An 18,431-nucleotide genomic window follows, 5' to 3' on the forward strand; every position below is an offset into this window, starting at 1 on the left:
TGGTTATTAGCTCGCAGTAGGCTTCAGTAAACACTGAGTGAACTGCAAAAATGGATAACTAAGTCATAAAACAACACCTAAAATACTTCACACATGAGCAAAATTTGTGAAATAAGTTTTCTTTATAGTTCTTGACAGTTCCTTACATCCTGAGTCATTTTTAGATAAAATTAGTCAAGTTGAACTTCATTGGAGCAAACTTAAGATCTTTTGGCTATTTGATAGTAGGAAAATGGAGGGGCAGGGCAGTTATTTATTGAATTACTATGGTCTACCTTCCTCAAAGGGAACTTAGGGCAGTTTACAATGCCCCACAATGTGCCAAAAGAGGTGGGAACTGGCAAACTTCACCTGACTGAAGCTCAGAAGCCCTAAAGCTACCTCCCCAGAGAGAGAACAGCTCACGTGAATGTGCATGGTAAGAACAGAAGCACCAAAGAGAGCACCAGAACATCAAGGCAAATAATGAAAGTGTCAGGCTAGTGGAGGAGCTTGCGTGAGGCTATAGTAATTTTCTTCCTGATGAACTGACCTCAAAGATTCCTTGGGTCACTTGAAGAATATTTGGTAAAATATGTAAATATTAGTTTTTCTTCTTACCTTTGGTAGAGAAAAAGTGCTTTGAGAGCCTAGCAGAAAAGAAAGTTGTTAAAAATAAGTTTTAGAAAAAGGTAAAATCATGGTTCCTACACAGATATTAAAATTAACATGGGTTAAATAATTTTTTTAATCATATAATATGAGGGAACCAGGGAGATGTTATAAACCAGTTCAAAGGAAAAGTCAAAACAGCACAAATTCATAAGGATTAAAGGAATGTTGCAAATAGGGCAAAACTAGTTTTTCCACGTGGCAGAGGAAGTAAATTGAAATTACTGCTGGATCAGACATCATATACGTATCTATTAGTTCCCTGCGACTTACAGAATGGCAGAATAGCTCTGGGCTAGAATCTGATCATTTGGAAGGGTATGCTCCAGATAAGGTTAGTTTTCCATCGAAACACAAAAGTTTTTCTACAGCGTTGACTTGACCTTTGGCCCTATCAGCTTTCTTTAACCTAACAGATGTTTCAGCCATGCTTTGGCAAGCAAATTGCTGTCATTTCATAAGTGAATTCTCTACTGGTATCTGAGATGCCGAAATTTCATAGCGTTTATTAAAATAATGCCACACATGTAGCAGAACAAACCCTATGTTTTTAAAATTCCTAGGAAACTGACATTCTCCACTAGGTATTCACTACCTCTGTGCAGAAAAGGACATAGGGTTTTCCTAATAAACAAGGCCCAATTATTTTCTCAAAATGTAATAGTGACTCTGCTCAAATACTCAGGTGTGTATTCAGTTGACACTCTAGGGTCCTGTGCCACCAACTATGGAAGACAATCTGGGCCTGAGGTTTGGAGGCTGGTGTTATCTACTACCAGGTGTTATCTACTACCAGGTGTTGTCTACTACCAGGTGTTGTCTACTACCAGGCTTCATTCATGCTTGCAACACTGCTTCAGGAGGAGCATCTCCCTGATGGGCCACAGTATTTCCCCAGCTTCAGGACTGTTCTCCTGGTGTCTGTGCTCCTTTAGGTCAGCTGCCCCAATTGGCAGAAACAAAGGTACAGCCCTGCAAGGAAGACCCTAGAGGCAAAGGCAGGAACAGATTTGGAAGCTGAACCCTTCTTCCCTCTGCCACCATCCTCTGGTAAGCAGTGACCGCGCCCCTTGGCCATCCTTCTCCTGCACCACCATGGGGGTCTCCCCTTGTTATCCTACCTCAACCCAGGCACAGAGGAGCCTTTGTTCACTACCCAAACTTGTTTTGTGGGTGTATCTGTTCTTTGGACTTCCTCCCCTCAGCCCCTTCATCCCCTTCATCCCCCTCCTGGAGGGCCAGGAGCTCTGCTCAACTCCCTCCTAGCCTGCACCACTCCTTCTCCTCAGGAATGTTTCTCTTATCTGTTTTCCAGTCAAGGCAGCTGGCAGCTTTACTCAGAATCGATAAGACTATGTAATCTTCAGCAAGGCCGCTGGCAGGAGGGTTTAGGATCCCTTCTGTAAGCAGGGAGGAGGGTGGTTCCTAGAGAGCCAGGCACTCTATAAACTACCAATGAGCTGCTTTGACCATAAAAGCAGTTCAGCCTGGCCTTTGGTGAATGTCTGGGGTTTTCTGGTTTGGGTTTTTTGTTTTTTGTTTTTTTTTTGGTTTTTGTTTTGTTTTGTTTTTAAGTAGAATTGTATCCCTGATGGACCCACCAGCGTAAGTTAGCTGCAAAATATACATTCCAATAGCTGAATGAGTTGACCTGTTGTATGGGGTTACTTAGTATTGTTCATTTAAATACTGGAGAATGTCTGTCAAATACAATGGTTTTCGTTGTAGCACAGTTGATGCTAAACTGTTCTGACAGTGAGTAGGCAATAGGTTCAGCAGCTTCCAAAGGAAAATTGTGGTTCGTATTAATAAAACCATGTCACCAGCGTCGAGAAGTGCGCATTCTCTACCAGTTACCACGCCTTGCAGCGTCCTCCCATTTATTTAACAGCTGTATCAAGTTAAGTGTGATGGAGCAATAATGCCAAATTAGGACACTACTCTGTTTTATATACATTTAGAATTGGAATTTTGCCCTATCCATAAGGAACTCAAAATGTACACCGGGATTATACAATTTAATAAATAGATCATTCAAAAGATAGTCATTAAGTGTATCATTGTTCTATGAACTGAAGATACAAAGATAAATAAAACATGGTCTCTGTGGAGAAGACAGTGCAAATGGGTATTACATTTTCACAAGATTAGAAGATGGCTGCCAGGCATTGCTGTATTCCTGGTGTCAAGAATTCCTGAAACTTTATTAACTTAAATAGAAATGAAATTCAGTGATGGTATGATGATACACGGTCTTATGGGAGCACTAATACGTCATCTGATCAGAAAACAAAATCACTATAAAAAGCCACAGTATTTTAATTCTGATATTTTTAAATAAAATAATAAAAGTAACATGTTTATTGTAAAAAAGTCACCCACAATCCCATCACTTTATTATTCTTAACTATGTTTTTTTTTTCTGAATAAAGAGAGTAATACTGGTCAGTAATACATCACTCCTAAAACCTGTTCATTCTTCATGTAAAATAGATTATATCCTTAGAGCTAATTCAGAAAAAAGGATTTGCTTAAGAACAATGGCCTTTGTTTCCTTTCTTCTTTTTTTAAGCTTTAAGTGGTAATAAAGAGTTATGAGATCCCAATGGGGTAAACGACTCCAATCTATAGAATACACGTGACCCTTAAGCAACATGAGTTTGAACTTCACGGAGCCACCACACAGATTTTTTTAAGATAAATACAGCACAATTCTGTAAATGTATTTTCTCTTATGATTTTCTTAACATTTTCTTCCCTCTAGCTTACTTCATTGTAAGCTAGTATATAATACATGTAACATACAAAATATGTATTAATCAACTTTTATGTTATTGATAAAGCTTCTGGTCAACAGTAAGTTTTTAGGAATCAAAAGTTATATATAGATTTTCAATTATGCAGGAGGTCAGCACCCCTTACCCCCATGTTGTTCAAGGATCAGCTACACAAAGAGATCATCGTATGACTCTAGAGCGGAGGTAGATCAATTCCTACACTATTGGAGATTAGTATCACTATGGTTCCTTTTGAAGAACCCTTCTATAAACAACACTTTTTCTACATTTATGTTCATCATTGGTTCTATCAATTCAAACTGAAGTCTTTCACTGAAATCAATCATAACCACCCCTTTCCCCCAAAAGACAAACAGGTTATAAAATTATCTGAACTAATAATAAGTCAATGAGTCATTCCAGGTAAGCCGTTTGAAAAGTTGTTTTAGAAAGTTAGCAGGATGTATTTGACTTCTCAGAGTATTTCTCGAACCTGATGCAATTATTAAAGATCAAGGTGAAATCTGAACAGACCAATTGCTAGTAACAAAATTGAATCAATAATCAATAATTACCAAAAAATAAAAGTCCAAGACTGATGGCTTCACAGGTGAATTCTACCAAACATTTAAAGAAGAGTTGATACCTATTCTTCTCAAACTATTAAAGAAAAAAAAATAGAAGAGGAAGGAAAGCTTCCAAATGCATTCTGCAAACCCATCTTCACCCTGGAACCAAAACCAGATAAGAAAACCACAAAAAAAGAGAAAACTACAGCCCAATATCCTTGATGAATACAAATACAAAAATCCTTAACAAAATATGAGCAAAGTTCATTCAAAAATATATTAAAAGGATCATTCACCACAATCAAGTGGGATTTATCCCAGGGATGCAAGGATAGTTCAATATTTCCAAATCAAGCAACAGAATACATCACATCAACAAAATGAAGGATAAAAAAATCACATGATCATCTCGAGAGATGCAGAAAAAGCATTTGACAAAATTCAACATGCATTCATGACAAAAACTCTCAACTCACCCATTCATGATAAAAAGTGGGCTTAGAGGGAGCATATCTCAACATAATAAAGGCCATGTATGAAAAACCCACAGCTAATATCTTATTCAATGAGGAAAAATAAGAGGTTTTTCCTCCAAAATCTAGAACAAGACAAGAATGTCCACTCTCACCACTTTTATTCAGCACAGTACTGAAAGTGCTAGCCACAGCAATCGAACAACAAAAAGAAATTAGAGGCATCCATGTTGGTGAAGAAAAAGTTAAACTATCACTATCTGCAAATGACATGATACTATACATAGAAAACCCTAAGGACTCCACCAAAAAACTACTAGAATAAATAAATTTGGTACAGTTGCAGGATACAAAATTAATAACCAGAAATCAGTAGTATCTCTATACACTAGGAATGAAGTAGCAAAAAGAGAAATTAGAACAATCCCATTTACAATTACACCAAAAATAATAAAATACCTAGGCATAAACTTAACCAAAGAGGTGAAAGACCTGTACTCTGAAAACTATAAAACACTAATGAAAGAAACTGAAGATGACACAAATAAATGGAAAGTTATTCCATGCTGGAATTGGATTGGAAGAATTAATATTGTTAAAATGTCCATATTACCCAAAGCAATCTACAGACACAATGCAATCCCTATAAAAATACCAACAGCATTTTTCAAAAACCAGAATAAATAATATTAAAATTTGTATGGAACCACAAAAACCTGGAAGAGTCAGAACAACCCTCAGAAAGAAAAACAAACCTGGAGGTGTAAGTTCTGATCTCAAGATATACTACAAAGCTGTAGTAATTAAGACAGTATGGCATGGGCACAAAAACAGACACACAGATCAACAGAACAGAACAGTGAGCCCAGAAATAAACCCATGATTATATGGTCAATTTATCTATAACAAAGGAGGAAAGAATACGCAATGGGGAAAAGACCATCTCTTCAATAAATGCTGCTGGGAAAACTGGAAAGCTACAGGTAAAAGAATGAAACTGGACCATTTTCCAACACCATATACACAAATAAAGTCAACACGGACTAAAGACCTAAATGAGCAACCTGAAACCATAAAAAACCTAGAAGAGAAAACAGGCAGTAATTCCTCTGACATTGGCTATAGTAACATTTTTCTAGATATGTCTGTTCAGGTAAGGGAAACAAAAGCAAAAATAAACTATTGGGACTACATCAAAATAAAAAGCTTTTGCACAGGAAAGGAAACCATCAATAAAGCAAAAGGCAACCTACTGAAGATAGTTGCAAATGATACATCAAATAAGGAGTTAATATCCAAAATATACAGAGAACTTACATAACTTAACACCAAAAAAAAAAACCAATCAACATGATTAAAAAATTGGCAGAGGACGTGAATAGACATTTTTCCAAAGAGGACATACAGATGGCCAACAGACATGAGAAGATGCTCAACATCACTGATCATCAGGGAAATGCAAATCAAAACCACAAAGAGGTATCACCTGACACCTGTCAGGAAGGGTAAAATAAAAAAGACAAGATATAACAAGTGTTGATGAAGATGTGGAGTAAAGGAATCCTCACATGCTGTTGGTGGGAATGCAAACTGGTGTAGCCACTGTGGAAAACAATATGGAGGATCCTCAAAAAATTAAAAATAGAAATACCATATTACCCAAATAATTCCACTACCCAAAGAAAATGAAAGCCTTAATTTGAAAGGATATATACACCCCTATGTTTATTGCAGCATTATTTAAAATAGCCAAGATATGGAAGCAATCTAAGAATCCACTGATAGATGAATAGGTAAGGCAGGTGTTATATATATATATATATTAAATATATATTTACATAAATATATAAAATATTATGCCACCATAAAAAAGGATGAGACCTTGCCATTTGCAACAACACAGACAGATCTAGAGGGTACTATGCTAAGTGAAATAAGTCAGACTGAAGAAAGACAAATACCATATCATTTCACTCATAAGTAGAATTAAAAAAAAATGAATAAACAAACAAAAAGCAGAATCAGACCCGTAAACACAGAGAACAAACTGATGGCTGCCAGAGGGAAGAGGGGCGGGGGCATTGGACAAAATGTGTGAAGGGGAATGGGAGATTCCCTTGTAACAAGCTTCCAGTGACAGAATGAACAAGTCACGGGAATAGAAAGTACAGTACAAGGAACATAGTCAATGATATTGTAATAGCCTTGTATGGTGACAGACGGTAGCTATGCTGGTGGTGAGCACAGCATAATGCATAAGCTTGTCAAATCCCTCTGTTGTATACCTGAAACTAGTGTAACATTGTGTGTCAACTACACTTAAGCAAAAAAATTAAGATAAAAATTTTTTAAAATCTATGCAAAAAAATCAATGTGAAAAATGCAGATTAATTTTTTTTTCAATATAAAAAGAAAGGAGTGTAAGCCTTTTTTAAAAGAGGGCTTCTTCTCTGGATTAGCACCCCAAAATTCAACACCAGGCTTTTCTCTAGTTTACCTCAATCTGTGACTTTGGCCAAGTCATCTCTTTGTATCCAAGTTTTCTCACACAAATCATACCAACCACTAGAAGGTGATGAAAAGCAAATCATAACTAAGGATTTAAGAGGATAAATAGGGGGGCGGCTGGGTGGCTCAGTCGTTAAGCATCTGCCTTCGGCTCAGGGCACGATCTCGGCATTCTGGGATCGAGCCCTGCGTCAGGCTCCTCCGCTGGGAGCCTGCTTCTTCCTCTCCCACTCCCCCTGATTGTGTTCCCTCTCTCACTGGCTGTCTCTCTCTCTGTCAAATAAATAAAATCTTAAAAAAAAAAAAAATAAGAGGATAAATAGGTTTAAATTTTTAGGAAAAAAAATAAGCTGCAGATATTGAATTCCTTTAAGATAGCACAGGCATCACAAATGACTGCCCCTTCACATCTTTGACCTATAATTTCTTCACCTCTAAAATGAAGGTTTGAGTTAAATGGTATCTTGGGTTTCATGCGGTGGCAAAATTCTATCACCACGTTGTTTCTATTATCATGAGAATTATGCCCAGAAAAGGTAAGAAAGAAAACAGCAGACAACCGACATAGTGTATCCATGGCAAACATTTCTAAAACTCTTCCAATTTAGCTTCTTCATAAGGAAATGAAATCCCAAAGAGGTTTAGCTGGTGGTTAAAGGGTACTCTGAAACCTACAGTCTGACTCAGGCACAAAGTCAGGTAATTAATGTAGGCAGAACCACAACAAAGTGGACATGGTGGCAGAGGGACTCATTTAGCGTAGACTAGAAAGGAATTTGCTATTTCCTCCACTCTGGTTTTACTTAAACCAATAGAAAAACTGTATTTAATAATGCAATATCCAAGCACACACAGCACTAGGCATTTCTCTAGGCCATTTGTAACGCTTCTTGGGTGGCTGGCTGAAGGCCCTCTGCTTCCAGTGCAGTTGAGGTGTGTACCAATGGCTTAGGACAATGAAGTATCTTAATGGCATATTTACTGAAGCACTTAATCTACTCTTGGGGGGGTGAAGAGATCAAGTACACCCCTGTTAAAGCAGAAGCTTGCTAGAGACAGTATAATGGCTGTTGCAGGCTACAGTCCACAGACTCACCCTGTGGTTTGCTGATAACCTCGACTTGTCAGAGTTATACTTTGTCACCAGGCATTTTGAATTAGAACCTAAGACATTTCATCAATACCTGTCAATCCACATCCAGCAAAGAAAGCAATACAGTGTCAAGCCAAGGATTTCACTTAACAAACTGGCCATAAACCTGTCATGGGTTGTTTTTACTTAGCTTCCCTTCTTTTGCTGCTTTCCAAGCCAGAGCCCACCAAATACTCAGGGTTAAACAGACTCACTGAGTTGAGAGAAATCCCCACAGACTTCCCCACCACCCATCTGTGTAACCTGCAAGAGAACTGGCTAGCCCATAGGGCTTTGGCTTATTTGTCTGTTAAATAAAGAAATTTAACAAAGTAATTTTGCGAGCTAACATTCCATAATTCGATCTCATTTTTGCTTTCAGTGACTTGTAGTTTAAGGAGCCCTAAGTAAAGCCAAATTTCCAATTTCTGCCTCAAGGAAATTTGATTTTTTCCTTTCTTTCTAAAATAAAATCTCTATGGTACAAGAAAAGCTCAAGGCGCCTATTTTAGCTTTACTCCTTTAGGGGAGTATTTAAAGAATGAAACCAGGAATGGCTGCTATTTAAAGAAGCAGTCATAAAAAGAAAGGAAGATAAAAGTTGTCACTTAGAGGAAAATGGTCTTCAATGAAATAATGTCCCACATGAGTACATCTTTTTAAACCTATCTATGTAGGTATAAATACCACGCCAGCATCCCTGTGTTATAAACCAGCTCACAAAAGAAGGGACCCAGTAAATGAACTATTTTTATTGCAGTTAAGAAGTTTTTTTAAAAAAAAAACCAACAAACTAGCTGTGGGAAGGACCTGGGAGTTGAAAATCACTCCCATGTACTACCTAAGGGAAAAAATATAAGAATAAAACTTTATTCAGCTTCACTGTTGGACACCTAATTACTAATCATATAATTACTAACCATGTAATTCCCAGCATTTCCAGTGCAAGCGACAGAAAGATTAAAATGTTCTTAAATATTGGCCTATGGAGCTGAAAAGAAATCCAGTGTAAAGGCCAGACACTCATTCTAGTTTTCTCTGTGACACAAAAAACAACACAATAATTTCTAGGTCAGGGGAAGGAGCGGCAGTATATAAGACATCTGGTTTTATAACGAGGGGAGGAGTGGGTTAAAAGAGCAGATTCTTGAACCACGCTGAGTGACTTACCTCTTCGTCTGAAATGGACAGAAGACTTTAACTAAGTCATACAGAAGGAACTGAATTCCCCCTCCAGGAAGTGGCCTACTCTTAGGCTATAGTAGGATTAGACTAGTTCTTTCTATGTTCCTTCAAGTCTCTTTTTTCACTGATTCCTGGAACTTTCAAAGACTTATCCAAATGAAACACATGCCCAGTCTGAGGGCAACTCTACCACAGAAAAAGCCTCCCGTCACACACAGTTCCATCTCGCCTCAATCAGTTTATTCAAGATTCTGGCCTTTCAGGTTTCTGAGCTCGAATTTTCATCTCAACTACTCCACCTCCTAGAAATACCTAATGGACTATTAAAGAATTGGCAAAGAGTAAAAGAAATATTTCATAACTGGTATTTTTATTTTGGTTAGAAAAATTCACAGGTTATTTTAATTCACTGCTATCGTTCTTAGTCCATTTTAGAAGAGCATTAGGGCTGGAATTTTTTTACTTAGCTTTTCTCTAGACTACCTGCAAATCATTAAAAATGTATCCCCAGTTGGTCCCACAGTTAATTAACTGCTCTTTGCAAAATCCATCTGTAAAGATTCAGTATAAAACGCATTTTATTTCCCATTTTGCTTGTGATCCTAAGTTCTTTGGTGCCTCTGCTTAGGCTAATCTTGACCTGATTCTCATAAAAATAAACACAGCGATGTTAGAGTTCACAACCTTTGGGCATCACAGTTGCATTCTCGGGGCTAACACTGCTCTTGTGGGATAATGACACAAGAAAATACCGGGCACCCGAGTTCCAGGAAGAAGTGACTTGAATTGTGTGCACCCACGCCTAGTTCCCACTAAATGAAGAAGGTGTTTAAATCTTCGAATCCCGATTAAGAATCTCCTCCTGTGCACTGGGTGTTATACGCAACTAATGAAGCACCGAACTTTACATCGGAATCCGGGGATGTACTGTATGGTGACTAACACATTATAATAAAAAATCATTTAAAAAAAAAAAAGAAACTCCTCCTGTATCATGTTGAAATGGTCACTGAAGTTGGCATTTATTACACGCTTACCATTCAGCGGCAATAAGTTAAATGTGTGTTTAGTGATAAGGCCTCCATTGACTCCATTCACACTCGATCCTGCCCTTCTGAGACCCAGAACATACACAGGAAGAGAAAACAAAGTCAGTTAACGGAAGCAGACTGAGCATTTATTAACTATTAACTGTCCGTCTGATGAACAGTGAGAGTCCTGATGATGCCATAAAGGTTCAAAAAGTTATTATCAATAATATGAAAACCCAAGAGTGCACATTAAAATAGAACCCTTTCATTGGCATTTAGTTAGGGAATGAGTGGAAATAAGGCAAGAGCACTAGATTAAGAGTCAGAAGACCTGGGTCACATGCTGCCTCTGGTTTTAGTTTCATCGGTTTCCGGGGGCAACACCTGACTTATCTGCCTGACAAGGCTGCTTTAAGCATCCAAATGAGGCAGCAGGCATGAATGGCCCTTATATACAATAAAGTGCTTTAGAAAATATTTGAATAATTCACTTACCTCTTATGTGTGCAGAAAATGAAATGCATTTTTAAAAGAAACTTTTATTAAAAAGTTTCAAAAGGACTGTAAAAGATTCCCAGTAAAATTTTTTACCGTCCTTATCAGAAACACAAGGGAAGGGGGTAGTGAGGTAGCAGCTGCCCAAGGGATCAGAGAACAGAGAGCTCAAACTCTGACATCAGGGAGAGCGCTGAAAATACTCAAATCTTTCAAAGAAAGTTTGAAGAAAATAGATTCAGTTTTCCACAAGACCTAATTTCGATTTAATTACTGATTTTTTAACTACAAAGCAGCAAAATATTCACACAAGCAGAGCTATTTATTGGCCACCTCGGGGCACTTGTCCTTAGATTGGCCCCTTCTCACATCTTTACAATGTTTTTGGACACCTGTGAAATTCTGAAGGCAAAAGAAAATGTCAGCTCACATCCCTATTCATGCCTTGGGGTCCTATAACCCAACATTATTATTAATTTATTAATAATTATTAATAATTATTATAGTCATAGTGGGATTTAGATTAGACCACATTTAGATGACAAGGGATATATGAAATTGGATATATGAAGTATTATTTTAATTGAGATTATACTAACTCATTTATGTATGATTTATTGCAAATCCAATGAAGGGCCCTAAAGGTCTACATGCCTCAGGCCCAGAATTACTTAAACAAGGCCAGAACAATTGAACACAAGCCTCAGTATGACCTAGAAACACTAGTTCATGACAAAGTTTGGAGATATGTGAGTTTCTCTAAGAGAGACTGGGGGAAAGAGATCTCTTGCTCTTTACAAGGCTCAGTTTAAATTAAATCACACTAATTTATTCTCAAAGTTGTAAAGTCACAACATAGTCACGCAAGCCCCTTATTCTGTAAGAAGTCACAGAGAGAAATAAAGTGAGTACTTTTCTCTGTATTGAATCAATCTCTCCTGCTTTCCATCTCTCTGTCCCTCCAGCCCTCCCCTCCATTCTGCCTTTTCTTTTTCTAAAAAGCAACGGGCTTAGTCTATAAAGAAATAGGAAGCAATATGGCCTGATCTCCTCTCCATATTTCTTTATTCTTGTGTCCCCACCCTGCCCCGCCCCCTCCCCTCACAGTAGTGATGTGAGAGGGAAGGTTTTATCTGTTTAGGTCAAAGGTGAGAATCCCAGAACAATATTGTCCTTTTAATAGTCTTTGGTATGACAGAAAACGTAAAACCAGAGGCCGCATACCTCTCTTATCCACACATACCATCAACATCAATAGGTACTCTACGACAGCCTCAGGCCGCTGATTCTAACAAGCATTCTGCCCTCCAACCACTCCTGCATCCTGATGACCCAGCTGGCTTTCGACTATTCATCCATTCCTTGTATTTCCCTCTTCTGTACTGTTTCTAAACACAAATCAGCTAAACCCTACATTTCATCACAGCTATGTGAATGTTTCTGATGCTTAAGTAATATTAAATTATTGATTACTGCAAGGTGGTATCAACACTAGATGATATATATTTTTTTTAAAGATTTTATTTATTTATTTGACAGAGATAGAGACAGCCAGCGAGAGAGGGAACACAAGCAGGGGGAGTGGGAGAGGAAGAAACAGGCTCATAGCGGAGGAGCCTGATGTGGGGCTCGATCCCATAACGCCAGGATCACGCCCTGAGCCGAAGGCAGACACTTTAACCGATGTGCCACCCAGGCGCCCCAACACTAGATGATATTTTATAGACAGAGACAGAAAGAGGAAGGAAAGTTACTTCACCAAGCATTCAACTTCGTCATTTAGTAGCTGTGTGATTTAGTCAAAGCAATCAATGTTTCCTTCATTCTAAGAAGGGGAGAATAATAACTACGAGATTATTACAGGGGTTAAATATGATAATACATAAAGATGCCTCCCAATCATTGGCACAAAGAGAGCGCTCGGTAAGTGTTCACTGTTTTTCATGTTGCTATGAGGACAAGAGGGAGTCTATGCGAGGCAGCCAGAAGACCAGGCCTCAGTAAACCCCTGAAAGAACCTGGACACTTCTGCACACCAGCCCTTCCTTCCTTTCATATTTCGGTGTTAAAGATGTGAGTGAATAGGATCACTCAACAGCAATGCTTGCAATGAACATGAACAACGAAAATCGGCAGCGAATTTGATTGTGAAAACATTTAAAAGGAACTTTTTTAGCACAGAAGGATTCATACTTAAACTGTGGCTATTCTGGATAATGCTAGAATTACTCCCCAAGTTGGAACTAGCATGATCACTGGATAGGCTGGAGTATGTGGTCAGTCATATAACATTTTTAACAGGCATGGGGAAACAAAGTCTAATATGGAAATAACTAAATGTGAACAGTAGTTGAAATAACTTACTCCTTTACTTAATATGGCAGACTGTCTTTTCACTTGACAAATGCACATGACAGTGACAAATGCCCCGTGTAGCTTCTGTTATGTGAAACTAAAGGTACAGTACTATTTCATTATGGTGATAATTCCCTTTACAATCATATTTTACTATGAAGCATTTCACATATATTTTTAAAATATAGAGAATATAATAAACCCTGGGGTATACACCACTCAACTTAAGAAATAAAACATTACAAATGTAATTGAAGCCTCCCCTAATGATCTCATTCCTAATTCCTCTTTCCCCTAGACCCCAAGATAGTCACCATATTGAATTTGGTGTTATTTAGTCACATGGGAGGCATTTTCAAGGTTACTTTCTCAGACCAAGATAAAAGGGCTAGTCTTCCTCAATATTTAGAGTTAATTATTCGCTCTGTGCCTCTGAGTAGAATTTATGATGTGGCAAGGTCTAGCAACATCATAATTTTAAGTTAAATCAAAAAAGGGAAAAAACCCCATTTTAAGGCCACTCCAACTATGAAATGCAATGTCCTTTAAAAAAATAAAATAAAATCAAAGATATCTGGAAATATGTGGAGAAAAAAAACTCTATAGATGTGGAAAGAATACAAGATTTGAATTTTAGCAATATGGCAGACTACACATTAAAAATCTCTTCTGCTAGATTGGCTGGAAATGCTGAGAAAAATTACACAAACTTGAAAACAATGCACAGCTAAGCCCATATAAAAGAAAAATATAGGGGAGCCTGGGTGGCTCAGTCGGTTAAGCATCTGCCTTCGGCTCAGGTCATGATCTCAGGGTCCTGGGTTCGAGTCCCGCATTGGGCTCTCTGCTCAGCAGGGAGCCTGCTTCTCCCTCTCCCTCTCCCTCTCCCTGCCGCTCTGCTCTGTCTACTTGTGATCTCTCTCTCTGTGTCAAATAAATAAATAAAATCTTAAAAAAAGAAAAGAAAAGAAAAATATCCAGGTGCCAAGAATACTGAAGCAACTGAAAACAGGACTGGCAAGTGAACAGGCTACTCTGCATTTGTCTTAATGATGGGTGGTTAACAGTTGCAACCTAGGAATTTGGCTTTTAAGGGAATCCAAAGGACAAGAGATGAGAACTTGGCTCTTGCAAGGTGGAAAACTGAAATTAAGATCCCTGAATAAAACTAGAAGGGCTAAAATCTCAGTTGGGGGCAAAAAAAGAATCTCTCCACCAGCAAAAGAAGATAATAGACAATAGGGAAACTGGTGTATCTGTGTTGGGGTAAAATAAATCCCTTGGGAATGTATAATCTGGGCCTGCACAACACAGAGAATTGAAGTCACATGTGGTCTAGAAAGCCACAAGTCAAAAAATTATGAAGAACTAAGCCCTAAGCCAAGGATCTCCAATGAGTACACACAGAAGTAAATCCAAAACTATTTCGGAAGAACACTCTAACTCAAGTTGCACAGGAATTTTATAGATAAATTCATAACCCAAGATTTAAGGCAAAAGAGAAAACAAAAAATAGTGGATTAAAACATCCAAGAAATTAACACAATAGAAATGCCTCATAGAGACTACTAGATAATCATGACTAAAAGAATTATCATATATTTTAAGTAATTAGTCTAAAATTCCCTAAAATTCTAATAACTGATACAAATCTGCATTCTTTAACATCCACAAAAATGAAAAATGGATGAGTAGCCATTCAGGAAAGATTAATAATTGTGTTTTGGGGGAAGATCAGAGCAAACCCAGAAACAGGAGATATTCAGTTATTTGCCATGGAATTACTTTGGCACCACGTAAGAATATGAAGTTGCAAATGCACTTAATAGTTAGCTACTGTAGGGTAACATGGCCTTCTTTTGGAAATGTGCAAACTCGGGCTCTTTGGTCAAAAGTACCTGCAAAAACACTGATGTGGAGCGAGCCCCTATGTAGGACCTGGGGGATCCTGGTCTACACATCAATGTGAACACAGAAGTTTGAAAGTTGGACGAGGTGGTGGTGAAGAAAAATGTTCTACTCATCTTTAATTTTCTCCTATGTTTAACTATTTATAATTTAACTTTATAAATTTATAGAAAAAATTTAACTTTATAAATTAATAATCAATATATTCATCATTGTCTCCTTACCTAATTTATTATTCTGAGGCCCCATGTAATAGATACCTATATAAACATCTCAGCATGGTATCTATAGCTATTTGTGGATTATCTTTTACCTAAATCTCCTCCCAGCCACATGTAAACGAACAAAGAATTCTGCCTATTTTATATTTCCAGTCATTCCTTGCCACTTCTGCTGTATTCCTACCTGGTCCATCACCACATCCCACCTGGGTTTTTCATTTAGTCATCAAATATTTCACTGCAAGCTGACTATGTATCAGGTACTGTTGTTCCAGGTGCTACATTACTAAGATGCTTTCAGAACCTATCTTTATTGCCTCCAATGCTTCCTACTCCAGTTGAATCTTACTGATTTAACCTTCTTAAAACCCTTATCACTCACCTGCCTATTCAAAACTCTTCAAGAGTTCCCTGAAAGAAGATATAAGCCAAACTTTTTATCTTGACATTAAAAGGTCCTCCAAAATCTCGCCCAAAACTACCTTTCTAAAGTTTTCTCTCACCTCTCTCCTAGATGTTTACTTGCATTGGTTCGAGAAGCAATATTTTCCATTGCTTCTTGGGCTTTTGGTTAAGATCAAGTGAGAAGCAATATCTTCCTTCTTTTAAGTGGGGCTCAAACTCACAACCCTGAGATCAATAGCCACATGCTCTTCCAACTGAGCCAGCCAGGAACCCTGAGAAGCAGTATCTTCCAAACAAGCCATAGAGATTTCTTCCTCCCAGAAAGCCAAACTGAGTAAAAAACAAAACCCAATTATATTCAATTTATAGAAAACATATAAGAAATATAAGTATATGAAATGGTCAAAAATAAAAGAATGGAAAAAGACATAACATTTAACACTAATCAAAAGAAAACTGGTATAGCTTTATTAAATCAGCAAAGTAGCTTTTATGGCAAAAAAAAAAAACCCATATTATTAGAGACAAAGAAGTACATTCATTATAAATGGTTTGATTCATCAGAAAGATATAACAATTCTAAGTGTGTATGTACTTAATAACATAGCTTCAATATATATAAAGAGAAAAATGACAGAATTACAAGGAAAAGTAGACAAATTCACAAACATGTGGAAGATTTTCATACAATTTTCTTATTAACTGATAGAATGAGCAGACAAAAAAATCAGTTGAACATAAAATATTGGAAGACATAATTAACAAACCTGATCTAATTAACATATATGGAGTACTGCAACCAAAAACTATAGAATACATACAATTTTTTAGGAAACACTAATAAAAATTGAGCATATGCTGGGCTATTAAAGCTTATGCTAGAAATCAATGATAAAAGATACTCTCAGGGGCACCTGGGTGGCTCAGTTCGTTGAGCATCGGACTCTTGATTTCAGCTCAGGTCATGATCTCAGAGTTGTGGGACTGAACCCCTTGTTGGGCTCCACATTCAGTGGGGAGGATCCTTGAGATTCTTTCTCTCCCTCTCCCTCTGACCCTCCCCTGCTAAAGTAAATAAATAAATCTTTAAAAAAAAAAGATACTTGGAAAATCCCCATATATTTGGAGAGAAAATTATGAAATGTATTTCTAGATAACCCATGGGTCGAAGAGAAACATCCTAATAGATAACAGATACCATTCTGACTGGATGCTAGTGGATATAATTATGTATCAACACATATAAGATCAACCAGAGCTGTACTTAGAGGGTAATTTATAGCTATAAGTGTGTATTTTAGACAAGAACAATGCTGGAAGTCAGTAATCTAAGTATTAATCTCAAAAATTTAGAAAAATAAGGCAAATCAAGCCCAAAGAAAATCGAAGAAAATAATAAAGAGCAGAAAGTAATGAAATAGAATATATGCATTAGAAAGGATAAAGCCAGAAGTTGCTTATAGGAAATACTAACAGAACTGATGCATTTTTGCTGAGACTAATAAAAAAGAAAAAAGATATCAAAAACAACCAATATCAGGAATGATGAGAGCTCTAATACAGATCCTACAGACATTATGAAGATCATAAAATGGTAATATGAATAACTTTATGCCAATAAATTTGAAATATAGATGAAATGGATAAATTCCCAGAAAAATACCAATTACCAAAACTTACACAAGAGGAAGTACAAAAATCTACATAATTCATCTATTTAGAATTAGAAATCAAACCTACAATTATGTTCTCACAATGAATTTTATAAGTCATTTAAGGAATTATTCTAAGCTCATACAAAGTGTTCCAGAAAATAAACAAAAACTTTCTCATTTATTTTATGAAGCCAAAACAATTCCAATACCAAAACATGAAAAAGACAGTACAAAAAGGAATATTATAGGCTAATCTCACTCATGATACAAAACCCATTGGTGCACACGGACGAAAAATTTCTAAACTAATTTTTACCAAACCAAGTTCAGTGATGCATAACAAAAGATAATGCTTATAGTCAAGCTGGATTTATTCCAGAAAGATGGTTTTTCAACATGTAAAAATCCACCAATATAAGTCAACATAACAATAAAAAAGAAAAAAATCATATGGTTATTTCAATAGGTGCAAGAAAAACTTTTTATACCCTTAGTATTCATTCATGACTTTAAAACAAACAAATGACCTTGGTAAACTAGAAATAGAAAAGACCAGCATTAATTTTATTAAGGGTTTCTTGAAAAAAACCTAAGCATTCTTGGAAAAAACCTCAGCAAACATTATGCAAAATGGTGAAATCTTAAAGCTTTCTCATTGTGATCAGAAACAAGGTAAGAATGACTGCTTTCAATGCTCAATTTAACATCTCAGACTTCTATTTAATACATGACTGGAGGCATACTTAATATAATAAGAAAAATAAACTAAAAGTATAAGGAAAGGAAAAGAAAAAACAGGCAACATTTAGAGTTGTAAAAAACCCAAAAGAATCTACAGAAAAATTATATTAATTAGGAGGGAAGTTAGAAAGTTGCTGATTATAAAATAAATTTACAAAAATCAGTTTTACTTCAATTTACCAAAATAAACTTCTTTAAGTATCATTTATAATAGCATGAAACATATCAAATTCCTAGGAATAAATCTATAAAAAGTATATAAGCTGTCTCCCAAGAAAACTATAAAACAGTATTAAAAGACATTAAAGTCTCAACAAATGGAGTC

This window comes from Ursus americanus, chromosome 13 (assembly GCF_024610735.1).
Source record: "Ursus americanus isolate L20-20 chromosome 13, mUrsAme1.1.p, whole genome shotgun sequence".
Lineage (NCBI taxonomy): Eukaryota > Metazoa > Chordata > Mammalia > Carnivora > Ursidae > Ursus > Ursus americanus.